Source organism: Pantherophis guttatus, chromosome 1 (genome assembly GCF_059756535.1).
Source record: "Pantherophis guttatus breed Tessera chromosome 1, ASM5975653v1, whole genome shotgun sequence".
NCBI lineage: Eukaryota > Metazoa > Chordata > Lepidosauria > Squamata > Colubridae > Pantherophis > Pantherophis guttatus.
In genome coordinates this window covers 64163541-64173446 of record NC_142063.1, presented here as the reverse complement: position 1 = coordinate 64173446, position 9906 = coordinate 64163541, and the positions used below count along the sequence as shown (strand labels likewise).

The window sequence follows — 9906 nt, the reverse complement described above, 5'->3', positions numbered from 1 at the left end:
TAAATATAAACATTAAAGCATGTGAGAAAACATGTAACTTTCAACTGGCCAATGGGACTTTAATGTTCCATCCCTTTTAAAATGGCACCACAGCATAATAGCTTTCTTCTTAAGAAATTAAGAAAATAACTTAATTAAGACAAAGTTCCCTTGGGAAAATAATTAAAAATACTCCGTAAAAAAATAAAATAGTGAAAAATAATTTGGATTGTCCAGATGAGAAACTTGCATTTTATGTTAGACTGATTTATGTCAGTGGAAATTAGCAAGTATTGGAATTGTTACTCTTAATAATCCAATGCTTAACCTGACACTCTTTTCCCAACACAATATTGTTTCAGTTTCCAATACTGAATTGTTAGTCACAATCAGCATCGTTAGTGAAATTTCATGGCATCAGTGATTTTCAGTGAAATTCCAAAAACCCAGGACTTTTCTGAAGTTCATAAGAATGACAGGTTCTATGAGATCGATACCTACCTATTGTAGGAGCACATCTAGGTAAAATTCCCACTCTTAACTTCTTACCAAGAAAATGGATATACATGAAATGAATGACTTGATTACTATATACCAAATAGTGTGATGGAAACAATTTGGCTGTTATTCATGTTCATCTCACTAAGCAACAGGAAGTTTTTTTAAAACTATTCCAAGAATACCAACTATAAACTGCATAAAGTCTCTTTAGATCTGATTAAACCCATTTTGACATCTGCCAATCAAATAAGAACCTAAATGGATCATTAACACTGAATTACAATTAGTTTACCATTGAACTGTATTAGAATTGCATTCATATGCTGGATGCAGTGTAGAAGAAACAAGAGCCTTACTTCTTATCATAAAACTTTGGCGTACTACAATTAGCGCTGTCTTGGGATTGGCTAAAAACTATTGTACACTGAAGGCAATAAACCCAGGCAACTGCTAGGCACTCAAGATGGTTATAAATAAATTCACATATTTTATTGATTCATAAATACAACAATGCCACTGTACTGAAAGATTAGCCTATTGCAATATGATTCTTAATCCCCAAGTATACAGTAGTTTGTAATTATAAACCATTTTTTCCTGCAAACAACTTCACGAATTCATGTGAATTATTTATTTCACTTGAACTTTTGAATCATTGAAGATTAATATTGCCTGTGGTTTGTTTTAATCTCTCACCACATTGCGAAAAAAGGAAAAGGTTTTAATTTTCACCAGTTATAGATATTAACTATAGAGGTGTACTAAAGAAAGTTTTTTTAAATACCATTTTGGAAAAAGCCCAAGTTCAAATTCTGCTGCATTTGAACTTCACCTCAGAAGATTCAAAGTTCATATGTCTTCCCATAAATTATCTCTACAGTACTTGAATCAACTAACTGAGTATGCATAGAACCCTTTCTGTAGTATTTTCAGCCAAGGGTTGCATTGATTTTTGCATCAATTCCAGAAGTGTGAATCTAGAGAATGGGAACTGATAATAGAATACTATTATTCTATTGCTAACACTTCGGGACTATTTTTAATATTGAAAAGATGTAATGGAAAATATTATTGTACATATTGTAAATACATATTGGTCCTGTCTTGTGCAGTTTCGTATATGAACTAGTGGAAGAATTCACACAGTGACATGTTTCATTGTAACAGGGCTTTAGAATTGATTAATAAGAAATATCAGCTTATAACAAATAATTATTCTGGGCCAAGGGCTCCTGAGAACAAATATATGCAAACAATTTTGCATTTTACATAAAATAGAATGCAAATATAGGAACTCCTCTGGAATTTTTTTGGGGGAAAGATAGGTCTCTTTTCACATACCACATTGTTCTGCTAATTTGAAATAATATTCCTACCTTATGAAAAGGGCACTTTTGAATACGCTGCTTAATAATATCTCTTCTCCATAAAAAGGACCACTGGCCTAAGAAATCTGCCTGTCCCTGTTTTAAACTGATGATTAATGTACTCTCACTTTCATTTTCTTGTTTTCTTTGTTATAGTCTGGTATTGTTTTAGAACAAAAAAGAAACCCTCTTGATTTGTTGGAAGGAGTACTATCTAATGAGAAAATACTACTGTAAGTATCTGTTTGTTTCTAAATAAATTCATGGAAACATAAAAATGATTTCAGATCATTTTATTGATACTGTTCTTTTGATGCCAAATATTTTAAAGCACAAAATAATTGACTTTATCTTTATTTACAGTAAGAGAGTGTATCAGTGAATTGCACCAGACAATGCTAATTAACAGCATGAGAAGATCACAAAAAAGGACATTGACAGGAGAGCGACAATTACTAATTTATTTGTCTCTTTCTCAATTCACTTAGAAATATCTTTGGGAGTATAGCACGTCAGCCTTGTCAGGCTTTACACTGTAGCTGTCAGCATTTTGACTGATGTAGAAGCACTACCTGCTCTTGTTTGCCCTTCCTTTCACTTGAGTGCACACAGGTAAGACAGCTTGTTGGTAATTTTTATTTAATGCTTTCAGTATCTGTGGCTGTTCTTTTTTTTTTTTTTTTAGTGAAAATTCTGACAATAAGAAACTCAGCTCGCCAAGATTTTTAAGATTCCAACCGCAAAGCGCTGTGCCACTTAACAAAGGTTTTCCTCTGGGATTTGAATACTTTTTCCACTCTTCTCTGCTGCCTTGTGATCTCAAAGACAGCAGTTTAGGATGTTTGATTTAAGGGGAAGGGAAAACAAACTTCTGGAAACGAGTGGGAAAAAATATGGGTGCAAGTAGTGTGGCAGGGCTCTGGGGATGGAAAAGAATCTGTTAAAGTTGCACATTTTTCTAAAACTACATAGATTCATTGAGTTGGAAAGGGATCCTGTAGACTATTCAGTCTAATTTGCTGCTCTGTACAGGAAATCAAAGCTAGTGCATTCCCAATAGATAATTGTCATTGCAATGATTGAAAACCTTCAGCAAATATCAACACTACTCTTGGACATCAGGTAATTGATTCAGCAAATATCAACACTACTCTGGGACATCAGGTAATTGATTCCATTGTTAAATGATTTTGACCGTCTTGAAGTTTTTTTATCATGTTTCCCTACAATCTACCTTACTGTAAATTAAACCCATTCTATTTAAAGCTGTTTTGGGGCAACAGAACACTAATCTTTTATCTGACTGACATTCGCTTATTTGAAGAATGCGATAATGTCCGTCCTTCGTCTTTCCCCTCTAGGGAAAGTTTCAGTTTCTTCAACTTTTTCCCATGATTATTATTTTCTTTAAAATCTTTAAAATCTTAAGTCTGTTCTAAATATTTTATATATTATTTTTAAGAGCTATGGCAATTCAAGCCAAAATTCCAGCATTTTGTTCCCATACTGGTTTTCAGAGTAACGTTCAGAAACAAGAAAAACTACTGCAGCATCCACTGATACCGAGAGGTTTATTGCAGATAACATTGGGAATAATATGTAACTGTCAAATCTTGTACACTTTTTAACTTCCAGGACCTTATTTAAGCTTCTTCAGTTCTGAACTGATCACAGTGTTAGTTGCTGCTGTCACTGGCAATTCGTGCTTAGTTTGAAAATGTATTCTTGTGCATTTTACTTGTAAACAAAGAATTTTACATTTCCTTTTGTTGACGTTCATTTTTCTACCTTCAGTCAGTTTTCCAATATATTAGAATTAATTTGAATTTTGTAGCTATCTTCTATTGTCCTTCCTAGTTTTTTGTCATCTAAGAATCTGAAGAATTCTATCACTTCCTTCACTGGCACTCAGTTTTTTTTAATCTCTCCAGTTTCAGAGATTAGAAGTACTAATTAAGATTTTCCAACCAGCTGGAAATCTATCTATAAATACTATGAATGTATGAAGTTTCCTAACCAAAATTTTGGAGCTTTGCTGAAGTCATGATGAATTATTTCTGCAACCGCTAACTTGAAAGATTGAAAAAAATCATTTCAAACAAATATACATATCACTGCATCATTATAAAAATATCTACAGATTGGCAACATTAAATGGTCAACACATTTTAGCAAGTTGTGAGAGCTAAATTAGATTTTATGGTTGCCATATTGTGGCCCTATTCCAAGGCATCAAGCCTTGTTCTTGAGGCCATACTGCCTGTTAAAATTCAACACTATTCAAATACTTTATATATATATAAAAAGCCATATTCTTTACTAGTCCTCTTCCACTCAGAATTAAAAGTAGTCAGGAGAAAAAAATCACCTTTTTTATTCCCTGTACCCACTTGATAATATAACTAAATAACTATTATGAGGGGATATATACTGGCATCATAAATGGCCTAGCTAGAAAAGCACACATCCCTTAAGCGTTAATGTTGTGCCATGTGATTGTCAAAAGTGATTATTTGCATATGTTTTTAATACTTCTTCCAATATACAAAGACTTTCAAGGAGAAAATATATGCCATTTTAAAGTGACTCTTGGGATTGAAAGTATATTGAAATGTTGACGTTGATTCAAAACTGCAGATAAATATATGCTGTGTAGAAAGTAGGACTGTTGCCGAAATGAAACCTCTTAAAACAAAACAAAAAATAAAAGATCCCCCACTGTCTCATAAAATTAATCTCATAAAATAAATGTTCAGAGTATAGAAAATAAAGCAGATGAGTTTGAACTCACTGTACAGAAAGTCAAAGATGTGATGGGATAATTGGCATGATTGCAATCTAGTTAATGAAGGAAAAGATGCAATAGAAAGATGCATGGTATATTCAAAATAGTCATTCTTGTTCAAAATTCCACATAATGATTTTAACAATGCTGTAGAAACCATCTGGGTTAAAATAACTGAAGGGACAGATAAAAGCAATAGCACTGTTTGTATTTACTATCCCAAACCCAACTAAGGAAAAGATGTGGTTGAGATTTTCCAAAGCGAACTAATACTTTAAAAAAGAAATGAAAGTACAATGATGGGAGGTTTTAATTACCCTGACTTTTCTTGGGACAAAAGTTTTACAAATTGTGGTTCTTTCAGGAAATTCTTAACTTGTTTTGTGACAAATTTCTTCTCCTAAGGGTGGAAAAGGGCTATTCCATTGTAGAAATGAATCTTAATAATAAAGTTTTTTTCCCTCTTTTAACAGTTTTCTATTAATTCTTTTTCTACATTATATTCTTTAAGGTCCAAAATTCCTACATTTTCATATCTTTCAACTATATATCTCCAAATGTTTATTACTGACATCTCTTAATGTTGTTGCCCTATATATCTCTTTATTGTCATTCTCTAAAGAATTATACTCCTTTTTTTTAGTTTCATGTGTTTTATTTTTTTTTATTTCTGTTTTCTATTTCTCTTCTAAGTTTTTATTTTCTCTTAGTGTTTTTCATTTGTCTGTTCCTGTTTCTTGATTCTTGATTCTTCTGAATCCTTGCTCAATCAGAGCTTGTACAAATTCCTAACCTAGGAATAGTTTCACAGTAGAATCAATTATCCTGAGATCTGATGTTTCCTAGGGTGTGTTCAAGTAGAGGTTTGATAGCTTTCTGTCTGGGATGCTTTAATGTGAGGAGAGGATTAGACTCAGTGGCCAAATGGCCTTTTCTGTTTCTGATTCTACCCCTGGGGTCAATGTTCATTTGACTCCCAAAATATCCCTATACCTGGAAAGCATTAAGCATGATGAGTTTAGCAATGACAGGTGTAATGAAGTTACCATATGTCTCAGTTTTTCCTGGAACAATTTTATTTATTTAATTTTTTAAAAAAATATGTTCCAGCAGCCAAAAATATTATTTTGAATTTTGAAATCACCAAGTCTCTTTCTCAAAAATCAACATTAGAATCATGATGCATATTTATGAAATTATCTAAATTTACTCCATATATTTTGGTGTTTTAAAAGACATAATGCTTCAAGAAGTAAAGTATAACAAACATCATATGTTATTATCTGTAGTGCAGAGAAATGTGAGGAGTTAAAAATACTTGAGGTAGGCTGTCACTATTCACAACTTTCATGAATAATAAAGTTCTATCATTATCATGTCATTCTGGTAAATGTACCAGTATAGTCAATACAGCAGTATTGATTTCTTTTTGCCTAACCACATTCTCTCTCTCTCTCTCTCTCTTTCTCTCTCTCTCTCTCTCTCCATTTGCTTTGTATCCCAAACTTGTGCAACTCACAATAGAACCTGGCTGAAGAACTGGAAAAGTTACTCATTTGTAGACTGGATGTGGAGAAGTGTGGCATTTCGTATTTATTCATTTACTGGATTTATAAGGCTGCCTAACTCAAACAATGTGACTTGGATGGTGTACCACAGAAAACAAATATGTATGTATGTGTAACAATTTATGTATGCATATCAGTGGTGGGATTCAAATTTTTTTGCTATTGGTTCTGTGGGCGTGGCTTGGTGGGCATGGCAGGGGAAGGATACTGTAAAATCTCCATTCCCACCCCACTCCTGGGAAAGGATACTGCAAAATCCCCATTTCCTCCAATCAGTTGGGACTCGAGAGGCAGAGAATAGATGGGGGCGGGGCCAGCCAGAGGTGGTATTTACCGGTTCTCTGAACTATTCAAAATTTCTGCTACTGGTTCTCCAGAACTGGTCATAACCTGATGAATACCACCTCTGATATATATATATATCAATAGCAATAGCACTTAGACTTATATACCACTTCACAGTGCTTTACAGCTCTCTCTAAGCAATTTACAGAATCAGCATGTTGCCTCCAACAATCTGGGTCCTCATTTTACTGACCTTGGAAGGAATAATCACGGCTATATGAATAACATTAAAACATACACAATATATAAATCTGAAAATAAATATAAGATGGTGACCAAATAAAATCATAAAAACAATAAAGGGGATTTCACCCAAGTGGATCCACCCAAATTTCTAGGGAAAGACCAGATCTTCACAGCTCTCTTGACTGTTGCTAGATGTTGTTAGCCCACGATCTTTTAATATTGTCAGTTTGACAAGTTGAAAAAGACTAATTGAAATTAGGGGACATCATCCATATGTTAATGGGGAAAAAGGGGATGTATTCTGCTCTTAGACTGCTCCACATGTTTGGAAAAAGATTTGAAGAATACAGAGAAAAACAAGAAGACTCATTGCACAGAAGGTTGTCTTAAGAGGTTGTTTATTCAATCTCATTTTCTGACCTGTCACTACTAGTGGTAGTTTCATTTTTTTTCTGAGATTTCTTTTTTATCCTCCTGATAGTGTTTTGATTTCAAAAACAGAAAGTTTGTACAGATTGAGACAAGCTTCTCTACTCTTTCACATGTTAGTCCTCTGGGTACAAAAAAGTGTAGTGTGCTGATACTGTAGATAAAAATCTTCCTATTATAAGTTACTGCAAAACACTTGAAGGAAATACTGGATAGCAATCTTTGAACACTTTGTCTTATTATATTCACTGTCCTAAAAGAAAGTGCTTGATTGAAAAACTTTTCCCCAAAATATTTTCCCATTTTTATCCATTTTTCATTTGAAAACTCACACAAGAAAAGCTATTGGAATAAAGGGAGGAGGGACAACAAATTTATTATCCAGGGAGGAGGGGCAATAAAATTGTAATTATCTGTTGAAAAGGTCAAAAGTTACTTATATATTTCAAATTTTTCTTTCTTTCTTTCTTTTCTTTTCTTTTTTCTTTTCTTGTTTTTTATTCCCTGTAAAAATCTTAATAAATATGAATACATGTAAAAAATATTCCTCCTCACAAATTTCATTCCCCCAAGCCTTAGTATTAATGAACAGATGCAAACAAACTTTCTATTTTCCTTGAGGTATGAACTTAATATTGTTTATTTATGCAAAATATATTTTATGCATAATATAATTTCAATTGCAAGTTTTATAAAGTTTGGGAGTGGGTGAAAAGAAAAAGTAACTGGAGTTACATTGTGTGCCCATTATTCCCAAACACAAAGAACAGAAGGATTTATATGTATGTATGTATGTATGTATGTATGTATGTATGTATGTATTTCTCTTTAGCCAGGTTCTACATACGTAAACCAAGATATTATGCAGCCCTAGTTCAGTGAAATCACAATTCACTAGTTTCTGGGCTTTTTTTCCTTCTGGCAGCCAGCAGACCCTTTGCTGCCCATTGGGAGACTAAGATAGATCTGGGCAGCAAAGGGTCTGCTGGCTGCCAGAAGGAAAAAAAAGCCCAGAAACTAGTGAATTGTGATTTCACTGAACTAGGGCTGCATAATATCTTGGTTTACATAGGTAGAACCTGGCTAAAGAGAAATACACATAAAACCTACGAAAAAGAAAGAATATCTATCTATCTATCTATCTATCTATCTATCTATCTATCTATCTATCTATCAGTGGTGGGTTCCTCTTGGTTCGGTCCGGTTCGGCCAAGCCGGTAGCGATGACGATATGACATCATTGAACTGGTTCTCCCCCCCACACACCCCACACCCACGTTATTCTTACCTTTTATTTGGTCCCACCCCCAATCTATTGCTGCCTCCTGAGTCCCAGCTGATGACTAGAGGGAAAAAAACTGTTTAAACTCTTGCCGCGGTGCTTCAAAGGGCCATCCTACGGCTGATCAGTGTTAAAAGCAAACAAATGAGTCGGGTCGTAAGTGCGAGGACTGGTCGTAAGTGCGAGGACCTTCCAGAAATGACTCTGACCAGCTAGCCACGCCCACCTAGTCACATGACCTCCAAGTACACCCACAAATTAAGCCACGCCCACAGAACCAATAGTAAAAAAATTTAGAACCCAGCCCTGATATATATATATATATATATATGTTTGGTGAATGGTTTGTTGTTACCTGTCAGTCTAGAGTATTTAAGGTGATAATTTGGAATCTAAAATGTCATACCAATGATGTGAATTTAGTAAATAAATAACTTTATAGACAAGAATTTGCTTCCCTCAAACATACACTCTATGTGGAAGCTCAGCCAAAAGGCCAGAGGCTAGACAGCAGATGTTCTCACAACAAAACTAGGAATTTGAAAGCAGATTAAGTTGAGGCAATTCTCTTCCACTAGAACTATGCAGCCCGAATTTAGAAAAGAACATCTTAAATAATCAAAGCACTGTTAAATGACTTATGTAGGCAGTGGTTAAGAGAGATAAACATGCCCAGTCTTCAAAAGAGCTGGCTGGTTGCAGACTGGGAAACATTAACGTTTCATATATGCAAAGGGTTATGTGAAACAGAGTTAAGGAAGTGGGCCATGATTTATTATGTATAGAATTAAATAAACCCAATCCCCTCAAAGCTTTTGTTAAAACTGCATCTAGTAAATAGTTCGGTTGAGAAGAATCTCATTTTTTGCCTTTGTTGTGTTAAAGAACTACATAAACAAAAATTGGGAGGTCAGCAAAAGTTTATAGTATTATGTAAAGGCTTTGGATTTGCATGTTCTGTGTGCAGAATGAATCAATATAGAACAGAGGATTCCACACTGCAACATTCAACTGTTTCTATCCCATATGTAACACACTGAAATTGAGGTTTCTTAAGAAATCAGCTATTGTAGCTATAGCAGTGGTCAGGTATTAAATTATGATTAACAATGACACCTAACTGGTGGAGTTCCCTGCTTCATTTCTGCTCCTATTAGTGCCAGGAAAGCTAGTGCCAACTGCTTTCCTTTTTGTGGGCATGTCCTTTGAATAGTTGGGGAAAATGTTCTTCCTATCGCTTGATCTAGAAGAAAAGGCAGTCCTGTTGTTCTTCCCATCCATTTTTTTAAAAAAAATAATTTGTTATTCTATTGAGCCTTTAAAACAGAAGTGCATATGACCAGAATTCCAGTACCAACACCAAACTCAGAAAAAAAGCAAAGAACCAGCCTTTCATTGTCAATAGTCTAGTAGCTTTGCATGAAATGGCTACTAAAGGCAGAGAGGGCAGAAAATGTGTTCTAG

At 34.3% G+C, this 9906-nt stretch overlaps 1 long non-coding RNA gene across 1 annotated transcript in view; it reads left to right on the top strand.

Annotated features, from left to right (window-relative positions):
- Positions 1 to 2335: 2335 nt before the first annotated feature.
- Positions 2336 to 9906, top strand: part of LOC117666107 (uncharacterized) — a 29961-nt gene continuing 22390 nt past the window's right edge. Inside the window, exons 1-2 of the long non-coding RNA XR_004591622.3 lie at positions 2336 to 2459; positions 6157 to 6302. This is a non-coding gene — a long non-coding RNA (uncharacterized LOC117666107). The remainder of the gene's footprint in view (positions 2460 to 6156; positions 6303 to 9906) is intronic.